This window comes from Ambystoma mexicanum, chromosome 9 (genome assembly GCF_040938575.1).
Source record: "Ambystoma mexicanum isolate Mex_15411 chromosome 9, UKY_AmexF1_1, whole genome shotgun sequence".
NCBI classification, from domain to species: domain Eukaryota; kingdom Metazoa; phylum Chordata; class Amphibia; order Caudata; family Ambystomatidae; genus Ambystoma; species Ambystoma mexicanum.
The window spans coordinates 797,193,288-797,210,748 of NC_090931.1; positions in this window are offsets into that span (position 1 = coordinate 797,193,288).

The window sequence follows — 17,461 nt, forward strand, 5'->3', positions numbered from 1 at the left end:
CTGTCAAAATCCCCATCGAGTCTTATGGACTCCATAAATGGGGACTAACACCGCAATACCACCACTTGTGATCCAGCTGTGATTCCGCCGGCGGTATTATAGATTGTCACTGCTTTGACTGTTGCTTCACATCAGGTGTATATCATGCCAGTTTGTTAACCCACTCGTTAATTTAAGATTCACTCCCTAAATAGCAGCTACCTCTTGAGGTAGCAACAGTTGAGACATTACAGAGGAGTCTGAACCTTGGACTGAGACATCCGCCTACTGCACTTTTCTCCTTGAGGCTGAGGGCTGACACAAGTATGACCACTCTTGTACTGACGTCTGACAACCAATCCCTGGTGTCTCACACACCACAGCTCCCAGAATCTCTCCTCTGGCCCAGTCTCCCTTCTCCCTACTGAGGTATGTGGTCCCAGATTTTGAGGCACTGCTTTACCGTGCTATGCTCAGGCTTGGCTTTCTTGTCTTATTACCGTGATTCATCCATCATAAAGGATCATGCAGCACTCGATTTGGGCTTCTTCGAGTTTTGATTAGCCAGCGTCTGACTTGCTACAGCCCTGTGGATTTCGCTGGGTATCTTATCTTCGTGCTCTCTTCCTGACAGCTTTGCTTCTTAATGCTTCTTTTCATCTGCATAACTGCCTCCCGCTTTTTTTCAGGACTCCAGTTTCCTATTCTGAGTTTAGGTTTCTGTGCTTCTTCTTGAGATGTAGTTGGTGACGCGGTCCCCTCCCCGCAGGCTACTCTTCTCGAGACATGTGATGCTTCTTCTTCCCTCTCAGTAGCTGCACTTTTTTGCCTTAATTCTTAGGAGTGGCTGCGCATGGACTGTGCACCAATCCTTCATGGTATGCACTATGTAACTAGTATCAAACTTTGGCAGGCAGGAACCGCTTTTCCTACAGTGTTAGAAGGCTTCAGAAGATTTCATCAGCCAGTGGACATGTGCAGTGTGGTGCTGTATTTAACATGGTGGCAAATTTAAATGTATTGTGAAGGGTCTCTCACAGGCCAAGTGTTAAGACGGATTTCTGAACTCTGTCCTGGAGGCGCAGAGGTTCAGAAGGCCAACCTAATTACTTGGAACAGGGTAACCTCTGGACATGCCAGACCAATCAGGGTAGCGATCGCGGCGGTCAAGACTAGGTCTCAAGAGGGGTCAGGGTGACTGAAAGCCCGCAATGAGCACACAAAGCAAGGACACTTACAAATTACTCCAAACGGGTGTTATATTAAAAATATATACACATTTATTCCAAGGCCTTTGCAATAATGACCGTAGCGAGAAATCACAATAAAACTCTAGTAAACCAACACATACCAAACCAATACAATATATATACAAATACAAACGAGTCTAAAGAGTTAGACGCACGAAATGTGTAGTCCACCTAGAAGGGGAGGAAAACAGGCAGTGCGAAATAATAATTAGACCCAGTCCACCTTCAGAGGCACCTAACTAAAAGGAAGTCCAAGCCCTACGAAGAGTGGAGCCTTGTGCTCAAAAGTACCTGCACACGCTGGTGCCAACGGGCAAAAAGGGGAGTCTCTTCGAGGGAATCAGGCAGTTCAGTTCGGTGCACAAAAGAAGATGAACAGAGTTCCGCGACTCAAGCGCAGCCTCCACTGTGGGCAGAAGCAGAGCGCGAGTACGGAAAGGCGTGCTGTTTGACACAGCAGGGAAAAGCTATGGGCTCCTGCAGGAGGGCGACCAGTTGCTAGCTATGCTACTCACCGGTCCCCTATGCAAGCAGACCCAGGCTTCTCCGCGTCAGTTTCAGTGCTGGCAGGTTCAGGGGAGCAGGGGACGTCTTGTCGTCGTGTAGATTCTGCAGCAGCAGAGTTGAGTTGAGAGCGTCCCAAACGCAGTGAACCCGCACAGTTTGTTACCACAGCAGGGCAACGGAGCGGCCGTGTGTATCTCAGCCAAATGCACACTACTCACTTCAGACCTGGGAATGCCAAGTGTACGAATTGTGTGAGAGTGACAAGGACTCGAAATACAACACAACCTGATGGCGGTTACAGAGCAAGACTCCTGGGTAGGCTGGTCAGTCTGCTGGATGGCCCAGAGACACTTCCGAAGGCTTACGTGCAGGAGATGGTGAAGATGCCGAGAATAGCTGTCCCTGCTATTCCAAGGGTCGAAGTACCTGTACAGGCCTTCTGGTTCGATCAGAGGTAGAAAGGGTTTCACAAAGCGACAGCAGTGCAGAGGAGCAGTCCTTCAGCGGGTCACCAGCAATTCCTCGGTTCAGCCTCGTGGTTGCAGGATACATGGCTCCTGTATTCCTTTGTTCGTGAGAACTCAGGAGATCGACCTGGTAGTGGCGTTTCCAGCCCCCTCTTATCCACGGTTCCCTTCGCGCCAAAACGCAGGGGACCCAATGGGAGATCCGCTCATCAAACACTCACATCATACGTGGACCTATCACGGACCACGGTGGTCCCAGGCATTCATACCACTCTAGACTCTCTGGCACCCAGGATGTGTATTGGGACCAGACATCCCAGCCCACATCCTGGAGACACACACAAGGCCTGTAGAAGCCCGCAAAAGCATCTGTGTTTCGCGGGAAAGTACATGCCCAAATAAGGAAGGCCCCGGGTCGGCTCGACCTGGGGAAGGTGAAGGGGGCAAGACGGTCAGCGGACAGGACAAAGGAGCCTCGTGGTCTGGCCATTTTGGGAGCCAGGCCACCATTTTGGGCTAAGCGCGAGAAACGCGCTTACAACGCCAAAAGGAGCTCAAAAACACAAGAAACGATCGCTGCCACCATTCCCGTCCGTGATTCACTTGCACCGATCATTTACAATCCAAACAGAGTGTCTAGGGCCTGTAGAAGACTAGAGACCCAAGAGAGCAGTAACTTAGCTTACAGTGCCCTCGTGTCATGTTGCACGAAAGCTGCAACATGATAAAGAAACTACGGAAAACAGCGTTTCCCGGTACTGACGGTCTTAAGGGCATGTCAGTTTCCCCGTAAGAATGGAGCGAAAGCCCAGAGGAGTGGGCAGAAGGCTGTACTTCTCTTGCAAAGTCTAGATCATGGTGAAAACAACAGCAAAAAGTTTAGGGGTTGCCACATGGAAGGAAAATTACCCACAATTAAGAAATCTTTCCTAACACCAAGGCCCTGATCATGTACACGAAGGAAGAAAGAACATGTCAAGCAGCATGAGCATTTCCCTTTCACAACCACGATTCCTATGGATGCCAGAGCAAATTAAGTTGGCAATCTATGATTCATGGGAGGACCACTATAGCATATTTGACTTTCATTTTTGCATTGACACTATGCACTGCGATGTATTTCAAAGGAAATGGCACATCTGTCAATAAAACAACAGTTCATGTGTCCCACTTTCGATTTGGAGTCTAACACAAATGTCAAGCTTGGCGGAGGCGAGTATATCATTGCAAAGACTGATGCTCTCAGGTGTGTTTCCTTCTCATTCTCTCAGGTAGTGTTAGAATACACCTCTCCCTCACGCCCAAAGCATATGCTCCTACTGGGCCTTTAAATCATGTCTGGACTCACACTGAATGTGTTTTCTCCTTCTTCTAAGTAAGGTCAGAATGTTAACCTGCACCCACCCCCGCCCCCCACAGCCACCATCTTGCAGCCTGGAATGTACTTCCACAGCACTCCATCCTGTGATCCTGTTTTTGAGAGACTGAAAAAACATCTGCTAGTTATTCTCCATTTTAATATGTTTTCATTGAAATTACTTCAAGGTTAACTTGGGGAAATAAAAGCTTACTTCCTTTACGGCATACAATCGCCTAGGCAACCTGGGCATTGCAGCGACAGAGATAAGGGCAGAAGTCTATATCCTTCTATATATCTTTTTGTGTCCCATGTCAGCCCTGATGTGTCAATGGGTGCCACAAAAACATCACACAAATTTTAAAAAACATGCATATCAAACCACAGCACACGCCTCCACTGAGACAACTGTTCATATACACCACCCTCAACTGCCACTCTGCATCTACACACACTCAGGAAATGAACAACCTAACCACCACACACACACACATGACATGCTGTTCCTCAGGGGGATATAGCTCAAACCCCAAAACACACCCATCATCCCAGACATGCTCCCACCACACTACCTCATCCACCACAGACACCACCAGCACACAACAGGTAGTGGAATTCCATCATATACGAAGACACACTCACCTTCAACAACCTAACTGACCAACCACATAGATCCTTTGAAGCCCTATCTCCCTCATTTGCTCCCTTTCATGACACTCACACCCCACATTCATCCACCCTATACGCCCCCCATCAATCAATCACAACATCCACTCTGAATGATCTGACTTCACTACAGACAACCACAGCTCTCCCTGCACCAAGATCTGCCATGGCGCTTTCAACCCAGTTAGTTTCCAACCAGTCAACCCCATACTGAAGACCATCCTCACACTGCCATCCAACACATTACCTACCCCACACTCATTGCTGGCAATATCCTGAATTCGTGCAGGAAATGTGGCTTCTGTGCAGAATCTAATCTGGGTATCATGGTCAGGCCACTTTGACAGCCCTTTTACACTCACTCCTCTACGCAGCATCCCCCACCTGCAATATATATCCCCCTAACACTCAGCTAGACAAATCAAACTCACCTTAAATACAGCTCTTGTACCACCTTAACCATCATCCCTCTCCTGACCCGTCATACTCCTGAATAATTACACCACCACCATTACCCAAGCACTCAATCAAAGAGCCCCCTCATACCCAGAAGCCCCACAACCACCACTACAGATTTTGGTTCAACAGCTTCCTCCTCACCATCAAATATGAAGCCAGACACCTGAAAGAACCCAGCAAAAAAAATAAACATGCCACTCCACCAGGAAACCTCTCAAAGACTGCCGATCAAAATAGAAGATGACCATACACCGTGCCAAAGCCACTGACTGCGTCTAAGAACCTCAGTTCGCCCCAATTGCACACAGAACATTTTCAAAATCAAGTAACTCTCAAAATCATCATCCACCCCTTGAATGACACCAATATACACAATATCAGACATCCCCTCCTCTCTACAGACCCCCTAAAATCCCCCTACTCCCTAACCCTGCAACACACGAGACACATTCCACCCCATCGAAACAAGACACCCTCATTACCCTCAGAGCCAAAACAAAACCAGACACTTCCTGGATGACGCATGACAAGCTAAGGCTTCATCTAACTGCATAATCACCATGGCTCCACACTGAGTCAACATTATAAACCCCTCTCTCTCTCACATGGGACCAACCCTCAGCCCCCCACATTCAAAACAGGACAAATCTGCCCACTTCTCCAGCAACCATCCCTTGACTAGTCACCGCAGCAGCAACACCTCAATGCTTCACATCCTGGATGGCCCTCACAACATCACTAACAAATGACACAAAGCCGTTAGTCCTCTCAAATCAATCCAGAGTATTTGACAACATTGACCGTGCCATCCTCCCAAACATTCTGTCCCACAGGAAGAAACTCGCAGGAACCCTTCTCGAATGGTTTACTTTCTTCCTCACTGACTGCGGGGCATGGAGAAACGACCAGTCCAGTCATGTGTGGAGTACTACCAGGATCCTCCCTATCTCCCTTCCTGTTCAGCCTATATGTTGACTCTCTCAGACCAACTCTTAGCTGTCACAACATCCACTTTTATCAATACACAAACAATACAAAAATAAACTTCAAAATAGCCTTCCCCTCGGAACTCCACAACTTCAGAAACTGTCTCTCCACCATAACCGCCTTGATGTCTGCTCACCTCCAGAAACCGAAACCATCTAAAACAGAATTCTCCTCATTTGCCCCCTCCCCAACCCACTCCCCTCAAGCACAAACCTGACCTCACCCCCTGGATCAAATGATTTACCACAGACTTTGGTACTAACGCACTTCTGGAAGAGAAGTGATTCAATAATTAATGTAAAAGATTAATTATGTTTGGGACAGATTTTACATTTTTGGGAGAGATTTTATATTTTAATCAAGATTTAAATATTCGATAATGAAATATTATGTGTCTTTGAAATATGTAATTATGGTTGTAACAATGATTGAGCATAGTGTGTAAAAATATTTTTCACTATAATTACACTAATAAATATAAAAAAGAAAAAACACTTATAACACATCACTATTAGGTGCGCAGTGGGTGTTCTGATGATTAATTGAGAAAACGTGTGGGGTGACTATTTCTTTAACAGTTAGGCAATACACCGGCTGGTCTTTCTGGCACCGGCCCCGCCATACTGCTCTGCTTACCTTCAAGGATGCTCCCCATAGCACTTGCCTTTTGTCTACCCTTGAATCCTCAAACGCCCCTCTCCCAACCCAGCCCAGAGCCCCCAACATTCTAACCACCTCTCCACACATACGTACCTTCGCTAGGGCCCCACTCTTTCAGCAAATGCTCCAACTTTTCCTGCTCTGCGCCTTCCTCTCCAAATTCCAGCACTATGTCTTTCGGCATGCCAATGTCTTTCTGCCAGAATTGTGCACACCAGCATCTAGCTGCCAGCGCGTGGACCTACTATGATATTTATATATTTCAAATATCCATTGACTGCACATTCCACATATTCATGGTCACGCTCCTTGATTTTTAGCCGCAATCTAGATTTCTTTCTCTGACTATCTGCACTCGGGGAAGCCTTTCATCTTCACGGTCTTCCTTCTGGATATTTCATGCTGCCATATATCCTTGTATCTCCCAATGTGAGTATTTTGAAACAGTGGGCCTCTGTTTCATGGTTTCCTTTTGTGGTGAAATGAACAATTGCTGCTGTTTCTTGGGCTCTCACAAAGTACAAGCTCGGCTGAGTGTTGTAAAAGGCTGCTGTTGTCTTAAGGTGTGTCCAACTACAGTAAATATGTTAAAGTAATTCTTCTTTATGGATCTGCTTCTTGTTAGTAACCGGAAGATGTCTCGATCCCTTGGCCTTTGACTTGTGGAGGTGGGAGTTTTTATTCCCCGACCAAATGAAAGGGATCAGGCTATGAAAGCTCTTGTCGTGTATTGAGTGCTGGGAATCTTTGATCATATGCACTGTGCTCTCCACATTTCTAGTATAGTTGAGGAATTTGGATGTGTTTAGAATTGTGGTTGGACCTTCTCCTACATTTTCCAGGCCCACAAAGCATCTCCTATTGTCTCTCCTAATTCTGTCTTTCAAATCAGTATTTGCTCCCTGGTCTACATGTAACATTTGGTTCCAAATGGATAATTAATTTCTTTGTTGTTTATGAATTCTATTGAATCCTATTATCACCTGTACTGCAATTGAAAAGTCCTAACTCCTGATATGACATCACTACATATTTCACTGCTTTGACTTCGCAGACCTTGAGGTTGTTCCCGGAAACAAATGCTTGTCAGGTTCCTCCTCATGTCATTCCCTCTGATGCCTCACAGTAGCCCAGAACCCACGTCCAGCTCGGCCTGGCTTGGAAGAAAAGACCCTACTTTTCTCGTGAAACTCTAAATGGGCTGAATTAAGCCAATATCTATCTATCTATCTGTCGATCTTCTATCTATATATATAATGAACATTTGTGGATATGTGTGTGTGTCTGTTCGAAATGTTCAGCACACTTCCCAACATGCTACAAACCTGAAATTTGGCATGTGGGTATTTAGGTTCCATGGTGTAGACAATGTAAAAAGTATAAAGTATTTCTTTGTCTCTATTTCTTGGAGGAATTACTGTGTGAAGCACGGGTACAACTGCTAGTACAACATAACATTTTATATGGATGACTATCAACCACCGTCAATATTTACCCAAGGGATCTGAGTCACATCATAGACAACTGGAGCTTTGCTCTTGTTTTCTCTCAGATGTGACACTGAACACCTCAGTGGAGTATTTCCCCATCAGTTGATAGTCACCCATGTACAATTATATATATTTTCAGACAATCCAAACTACTTCATTAAGCTTTTCAGTAATTAATTTATGATGCCTGAAGTTAGGGCAGTTGGATGAAAGTCGGAGATTGCCTGGAAGATGTAATATGTCTCTATTCTATCAATACAGTGCCATTTTCTGTTTGATTTCTATTCATTTGTAGTGTTGGATTTGTAGCCTAAACGTATGCATTAGCCCAATGGTTCCCTCATCCTGTATGCAAGGGGTTGTTAATGAATGCAGGAATGGGGAGTTAAAAATCTTTCCAAAAGAATAGTGCAGGCCTCAATAATCACAACAAGGTCAACACGTCATGTTATGGCACAGTATTTGGTGTCACACTGAAATCAAGACAATTAAGCATGCATGCTCTCTTAATAAAGTCTTGAAAGTATTGAAGATGTAAATCATGTTTTAATCCTGGACTCTAGTCAATCTGCTCTCCGCACATTGTGAATTAGGTGAAGGCAGTTTTGAGGTTATGACAAGCTATGTTACAAGACCGGTACCCTCCCTGTTTAGACCATCACGCTCTTATGTGTTTTCATAGATACCATTCATTATGTATGTTTCTATGCAAACAAAGTTTCAGATTTTACCAGTGGTTACTTGCAATAATATCTTCAAATCCAATTTTCACTTCCAATCTATCTTTCAGAAATTGATTATCATAGGCCTACTGATAAAAGTGTACCTGTCACTTTTACTTCCCAAAATCAGGCAAACCTCCCTGCACAAAATATAGAGAGACTTAAATTACTGCCAACAAAACATAAGGAATAACAGGGCCCTGCCCCGGCTTCTTCCCACGTAGCACAATAGATATGTTTAGATCCAAGAAGATCTTTAATGTACAAATGCCTCTTTTAATTTGCATGCATTAGTAGGCAAAAGAAGTATGGATTGCAACAGGATATCGCTTTTGGAGTTCAATTATATTTGTACTCTCTTACAAAATAGCCCCAATTGGAATAGGAATTAATTTTTAGTGCATACAAATAATTTTGCTCACCCCTTCAACACTAAGGAGTAAAATTCTCCCACTTCAAAATCGTATCTGGAGCCTTCATTACTTCTAAATCACAGTTGGGCAAAGTGCTTCTAGAAGGACGTGATTTTCAACCCTTCTATTGCCAGAAAGTCTAATTCATGCATTTTCATTTGTTCCTGTATCTATTTTTCCAACACACCAACCCCCAAGTAAGATATTCACATATTTTTATTTGAAAGAAATACCTCTTTCTTAATATCAACCAATTTGAAGGAAATCATATTTTAGAGCAAAACGGTGGGAAAGTGCATTCTATACTTATGGGAAATAGTCATATACTCCACATATGGGGGCTTTTTTCTAAATATTGCTTACACTCTAAAAGAGGTGCCACCTTTATAGTGGTTCCGACTGACCCAAGCTCAGGCAATTATGACCTTTTGCACTCTGCTCTGTGAGCCCTGTGCTGGATGCTCCCTTGTGCCAGAATCTAGATGACACCTATTAAAGTCCATGGGGTAATTGCTCCATAGTTGCATGACAAGGATGGCTCCCACTATTGATGGCATATGTTTAGCCAACCACCAGATGATACCACCCACTACCTCCTTTACACCACTTGTGCCCATACTTAAATCTTAAATTCATAACGGTTCTTTGAACAGTAGGGTTCACTCCATATTGCCACTCTTTGGTAACAATTTGGCTTGTTCAAAGAGAGTCCAATATAGGGTATTTGGCACATGACCTGAATTTAAGAAATACTTCAAGAGTGGGTTAATGATTTTCAATTGCATATGCAGGACCTTCGTCCACCAAGGTGAGTTTTCATATGTCTATCATGTGGATGTAATGTAAATTACACAGGCATATTATCACGTAGATTGCATTTGGCCAATTACAGTTTTCAGGTCAAGATACAGAAGAGACAGAATTGTCTTTGTTGCCAGACAATGTACAAATCCAGGTTGAGCATTTTGTTTCTTGAGGAAAATGGTCACATTGCGCACACTCCTCGTGGGCGGCGGCCATTTGGGCAATTAGTACACTAGAGTGTGCTTTGTGTGGAAGTGGGTCATTAGGAGTTAAAGTTTAAATTCACCTTTCATAGTCTCATCCTTGGTGAAGGCAAATCATTGAGGTTTCAGAATTGTGTCGCTCAAATTCAAGATGTGGCGGTTTTATTTTTAATTGCATGTTTAAATTGATTTTCCAGAAGTGAATGCGATAATACACAAGTTACTGTCTTGTTATTCGGATCCTCTGTGTGGGATTCCAATGTGGACTCTCTTGGAATGTTATTAGTGTGTTTATATGCTCTCTTAATCAAATTGCATGGATATACTTGTTCTAATTGACCATGACTCAGAGCATGGGCCTGTAAAATTCCATAAGGGAGGAGCAATTCCTTTGAGACCTTAAACATTTTTAAAAGACAGATGCTCCATCAGGACCTTTGAATGGTAGCTCACGTATACAAGAAGTAAGTTACAGTCTTTCTGTTTCTGGTTAACCACTGTCACTGGAATACCATCTTCCGCCAGGACAGGAATGGCCTAAAAAGGAATTGATACCCGGAAAAAGAGACAGAGACCCATCGGGTGTACCCGGTGCAACTGGAACATACGACCCATAGAGACCACTGCTGTGGCAGTCCTGGAGCCTCAATAGATCTATTGGGGGGAGGGGGCAGGGTAGGTAGGGAAAGCAGAGTTTGAACTTGTTGTGGAGGGAGAAAACATTTAAAACTTGTATGGTGAAAATATGTTCTTACGTACGAAAAGATGTCTTTATACGTTGTAAGTGTGATAATTCACCAATAAACGAAAGGAATTTATAGCGTGTCATTGTGAGCAAGTGTAGCATAGGTAGATGTTCTTCATAGAATTGGAATAACACCTCTTCTGATGCATTAAAAAATGAAAAAAATGTGCTATTGATATATCAGACCCAGTTTGTTATGTTGTGATAAAATGGGGTAGATGCTGCATACAGCAAATACATTTTTGCAGAAAGGGGTCCATCTAGAGATGGACCATGGGATGGAGCAAAGGCATCTCCCATGATGGCGCTACTTTTATGGTTGAAAGTTCTGACCATTATATGCAAAACAGTCCTTTGTTAGCACAATTTCAACCCACAGGAGTAAACGGCCCCCACCGCCCCAGGTCAAAGGGTGGTCCTGGCCCAGCCCTCACCCTGTCAGCTGACAGCACCGAACGGCTCCCCTGCACACGTCAGACAGGAACCAGGAAGTAGGATTCCTGCTTCCTGTTCTGTGTCTGCGAGCAGCACGGCAGCCAGAGGCATAGAGAGAACATGGAGCATTGAGTCTGCGGCGCTGCCAGGAACAGTTAAGGAAGCCTTTTTTAGAGGAAAAAAACACCGAAATTAGCTATCCTGCCCTGACTTTGTCCCCAAATTAATTGCGTTGTTTACTCTCTTCTCGCAGGATTACAGAATCCTTTCATAGCTTTTTGTGCATTTCTTGCCGGTTTCACATTTTGTAGCATTCTTCAACCGTCTCATTTTTATATTTAAAGTGTATGGACTAGTCTCCTAGAAAATCAGCCTACCTTGTTATTTTAGCTCTCTGCCCATTTACATCTTTTTCAATGAATTCCATCCACTCCATGATGCTCCTGTCCCATCCCAGTAAAATAAAACCACGCATCTCACACGGCAAATAACAGTTTAGTGCTCGCAGCAATTTTATTTTTGCAGCAAAACCACCTTGGGTTTACCATATAGTCAGAGACTACCGTTTTCTTCCGATAGTTGCAGGACACCCCAGTCACACTTGGTTGGCATTTCTTCGAGATGTGCTTTTTCACTTCTTGTCTGCACTACCTAGGCAGCAGAAAAAGCCTACAGGGACACACCGAGTGATTTGGCAAATACAATCCTGTATCTTTTATTTGCCTCGCCTTTGTGCGTTCTCTTCCAACGGAATAGCCGCGAGTCACTGAAAGTACTGACAAAACTAATAGTACTTAAGAAAGGAAGCTAATTCTTGGCAAGCATTCCCACAAGGAAGGGAGTGCCAAGCAAAGGCATAGCCCTGATCCGACGGGGATCATTTAAGGCGAGTTACCTAAACTAATGACACTGCAGTTTTAGTCATCCGAGGGCATATTACAGTAACTTTGCGCCTGTGCAATTTTGGACAGCACGTGCACCCCTAGGACAGGACCTGCTCTAGTGCAAATGCCTATTTTTTTTTCAAAGCATTCTTGCATTTTCAAACTTTTTTTGATGGTGCAAATACCATGCAAAATAGCAGTGCACTGGTGCAAAGCTGTAACCTAGACCCACGTGCTCTGTCATCACTTCTCAGTACTATTCACAGCAAATGGTCTGGGTGTACCCACAACAGGCATTGGAATTCTATGGCTGCAAGCACTTCAATGGCAGATGAAGGGAGATACGTATTATTAGATATTGATCCTGCTTTTTAACTATGTGCGTTATAATAAATCTACAATCTGTCTCTGGGGAATGGGTCAGAGCAGTAGGTGGGCACAGTACATCTATTAAAAATATATTTGTTATTCCACTCCAGGACATGAAGTTACCACTATGTAAACTTAACGCCAGCATACGGAGTACATTATTACGTAGCAAAGTATAAGACTTAGAGAAGAGGAGGTGGTGGGCAAAATTACACCAGCGTATTACCACATCAAAACATTCTACTCATCAACAAAGCAAGCACATGCAGTGCACAGCATATTCTTACAGAGTTATTCCAACAAATACAACAAATCCACCAATTCTGCACAAGGTCAGACGACATGGCGGGAACCCTTCTGGCAGTAGCAACAGCTCCTCTGCATCGCCTCATCTGTCTCAGCTCTTGTTGCAGGCATTAAGATTTTCAGGTTTGCATAGGTTGTCTTTCTCAAGTTGCTTGGAAAGCCTACCATACTGTGGCCAGGCAGAGATTTCTAGGCCACTGAGGTTCTCTTTTTGGACAGGAGCAAAGCCAGTTTGATACATCTAGAAGTAAGCATCTCGTCTTTTTTTGTATTCAGTTTTATTGGATTTGATATAGTACAGCAATACACAAAGGTTTGCACAAACATGGGCCGGGCCAGCCAAGCACAAGTCCAATAGTTATATCAACTCCAAGAACCTCCCCCATATTCCCTCATACAATTTCAGTTTCTTACTTTTGCTCAAAATTACCCTCTCCATTAGAGACATTCTGCATAAATCATCAATCCAAGCAGACCTGCTAGGGACAGTGACATTATTCCAGTCCCTCAGAATGATCTCGTTTACAGAAAAGGACCGCTCTAAAAACCAGCACCTCTGTGGGTAGCTCAACTCTTCCTATAGGCTATCATCTCCCAATATTACAGTCTGAATGTCAAAATCCATATTTATTACTAAAACTCTATTCATGGTTCTTGTGACGTCCAACCAAAACAACCTCAAATTTGAACATTCCCAGATCATATGTTCGAATGATTCTTCCATGTGACCACAGCCCCAACAAACATCTGCATCATTCATACCTCTCTCAAGCATTTTGACTGGAGTCCAGTATACATTATTTAGTATCTTGACCTGACGGACTCTCTCCCCTAGATTCAGCGAAGTTGAGGAAACATTTCCACACATCTTTTCCCATCTCCCAGCCATGACCTCTGAGCCCAGACAATCACACAAGGCCCTCAGAAGTTGTTAATTCGGGCACCTGAACCTTGAAATTTGTCTTCTTTATCTGTAGTGGTAACATGCTCATCATATAATTTAAGCGTGCTGCACATGCCATTTTGATAGCATTAACCTTCCCCCAGAGTGATAACTTTAAATAAGACAATCTGGTCAGTTCTATCTTCAGTTTCAATGTTATGCTTTTCATGTTAACATCCACCATGCGATAAACCTCATTTGTTAGCCAGACACCCAGATATTTCATTTGTTTCGGACACCAACAAAATCCAAGCCTCGCGACACCTGTGCTAGAGCAGGCAGATGAAGCCGTCATTGCTTGGATTTTGCCCAATGGATTTTGTATCCTGAATAAGACTGAAAATCTTCTACTTGCTGCATTAGAACCAACAGTGAGGTGTCCTGTGTCTGTAGCACCAACAGCATGTCATCAGCATATAGCCACACCTTCTGCAACACATCTCCATACTGTACTCCTTCTATCTCCTCATCACGCCGGATCCTCTCCACCAGTGGCTCAATCGCCAGTACGAAGAGCAGAGGCGATAGCAAGCAACCCTGTCTTGTTCCATGTCCCAGCTCAAACGGCTCAGATGACCATCCATTAGAATTCACATCAGCTGTTGGCTACGAATAGAGTAACAATATCCATTGTATGATATCTGTACCAAATCTGTAGTTCTTCCAAAGTGAAACAGGAAACTCCACTCAATTCTGTCGAATGTCTTCTCGGCATCCAACTGAAACAGTGGAAGGGCTCCTACTGGTTAGGATCGATTAGATGCTCTAGTCTAGGGTGTTTTTTACCCTCACGGAAAGTGCTTTGGCCAGGATCCAATTAGCAGTATTGATTAGACATTGATGCATGTCTTGTCGTTGCTGGAAATACACCTATCCACCTTGACTCAATGAACACCTCAAGTAGGAGCTTGAAGACTATCCTCGGCATGATTCAGTAAAACTCAGCAGGCAGCCCATCCGGGCCAGGGCACTTCCCACCATTTAAGTAGGATATCGACCCCATCAATTCTTCCACTGATAGAGCTAGGTCCAAAGATGTTTTCAGTCTGTCAGGTAATTTATTGACGCCACAATCATCCAGGCAAATCCTTAAGCTTTCTCGACTCGAAGACCTTCAGAAGTATATAATGCAGCATAGAATCAGGGAATTCTCTACTAATCGTAGTGGGGTCAAATGTTAGCCCTCCTGAGGCTTGATTGATTGCACTTATTGTTCGATCTGCTTCCTGGACCCTCAAGCGGCAGGCCAGCAGTCACATCTTTCACCACCTTCATAGTAATTACACCTGGTTCTACAAAGTAGTCTTGATGCCCTTTCAGACAATAGCTTGTTCAGCTGATATTTTCTATGGGTTAACACCTCCCTGGCTTCTACTGTTGGACTCTTTACCTCTGGGAAGTTGGTGAAGTAGATGCACTACGGGATACTGTCAGTTTATCTGTCACATTTGTGTGTCATGAGGTAACCTCCGTCCAGAAAGTGGTAACTATAATTGGAGGTATTATTTATCTTTCCATCCTGCTGTGTCGACCAAGTGGCATCCCTTTCTATTTAATGGTTCATCCTATGTAGTATCACCAGGAAATGTTATGACATGAGTGTGTTTTTATACTGTTTATGTTCAAATCTGTAAGTCATAGAAACCGATTTATTGTACCTACATACTTGAGACTTTATTTTGACTGAAAATATAGCATCAGGATCAGACTCCAATGTGTTCCTCATTCTGTTAATGTACAATTTCTTGTCATCCATGCAGGTCCTACACACCCCAGAAGTCCCCTTAACATCAGAGCCTGCCTATTAGAACAGCAACAGCAAAGGGATCAGAAGGATGGGTAGTCTCGGGAGGATAGCTCAGGGGCAACATGCTCACCTAGGAAGCAAGACGACATGGAGCAACACTGGTTCAAACCCTGGGTCTGTGCTTAGGAACCTCTGAGTATTAACCGTGTTATAAATAACCTATCATATCATTCTACTGAGCCATCAGTTCAGCTATCTCGCATTGCTCTGGCCAGCCTACCCTTTTGCAGGAAGAATTGTCCAGGGGATATATTAGTATTAGGATTATGATTATTATGGTATTTATTGAGCGCAGACTTAACTTCGAGAAGCAACGGAGTGCTTTACAGAGGTATACAACACTATAAATGCATAAGAGAGCGCTTTTCAGAGGTAACAGAACAGATATACAGTGGGGGGGTAGGATACAGAGGGACACAGAGGACGAGTACAGCTGAACAAGAAGTATGGGAGGGCGGAGCGACCTCTGACGGGCCCATGGGATCAGAGCTCACCCTCGAGTACTTTAAGGCAAGATAGCTGCACCTTGAAGTGGATGGGGTGCAGGATTTTCTTACTCCAACACCAATGAATAAGGACAATTCAATGGTTTGGCAAAGGGAAGTCAGTTTAATGACAAGTACAAAAAACGGGGAAACATTTGGAAATCGTCAGTGATGCGATCGCCTGTCTCGCTTCAACTTCCCCCTTCTTCATTCAGACCGCAATAGTTCTAGAAATTTCTCATCATTGATGTGTAACACTCAAAAGTTTGTCATGTCATACAATTCTATTGGTTGGAAAAGGTAACTTAAGTATAGGTACTATATCTGTATATGGTAACGGAGTGTGAGGATTGGATAACTCTTATCGGGTGGGCGTCTAAGACCATCCCACTACATCACTCATGTTAGACATCACTAAAAGTACGATGTCTCATTGGTTCTACTAGCTATAGGACCCTTGATTATTTGGTCCATTGTGATTGGGTCGGTTACTTCACTAGGCATAAATCGCCACTTTAGCAGTATGCAGAATGATCATCCAGATGCGGTGTGCCCCAAGATTCACCCTGCCTCCCTTCCATTAATCAATACTTTAGGGCTATGTGTCAATTAGTTGGCTGAAGGTGGCCTCGAAATTGTAGCTTCTTATCAGGAGAAGTTATGGCATCCTCTGGTTTTGGATGACATCAGACGTGGGTACCTTGCTGCGCCTGGCTGGTCACGTGTGAGTACATCGTGAATCTGCTTTGATTTCATTCTATTTGCATGTTTGATTCTTTATTCGGCCTCGCCACCTTCCTGGGCCTCCTTATCTTGACCTTCACGTGGCAGGCTGCTATGCCCTTAAGTTTCGATTCTTCGAAGTTGCCGCTCTCCTCCATCCTTGGGTGACCTTGAATTCCCAGGCATGAGCTCTTCTTGCTACGTTTCGATTCCGCTCTTTCGTCTGGCTTTGTGCTGGTATATGAATCCTGGCCTGTTTGACCACTTTCATCCTGGGCTTAATTCTGCTTTTGTATAAAGTGGCTTTGCACTTATATAATGTGCTTTATTGAGGTAGATCTATAGTTGGCGCTTGCCGCTCTATTCTTCTAATAAGCATAGCAAGCAGTACTGTTTTCTTAGTTTCTTGCGTTCCAAACCTATTTACAGGCGTTAGCTGGTTGCGTACCTTCATCCTGTTTTATGGTTACGTTTCTTTACAGTTCAGCATCGTTTCTCCTTTCAAGTCCATTACATCATTATTCCTTACATTTCATCTTTGCGTGTCATCTTTTGGTTGTCATTTCGTTCATCTGAACGTCTGTCTGGGTGGGCCCTTGTGACATCATCATTCGTCTTCCATTTAGGCCTTTTGAGTTTCTTCTGGGACCGTTTGTAAGTAGTCTTCATTTCGTGTCAGCTGCTGGTACGGTTGTCTCAATGGGTACCGCGCTGCCCATGGTTGTCTGGTTACAGGCACTTCAACAGGTATTGCTCTTCTGATGGGCACTGGGCAGAGCCCTAGTGCTGCTCTCTGTTGG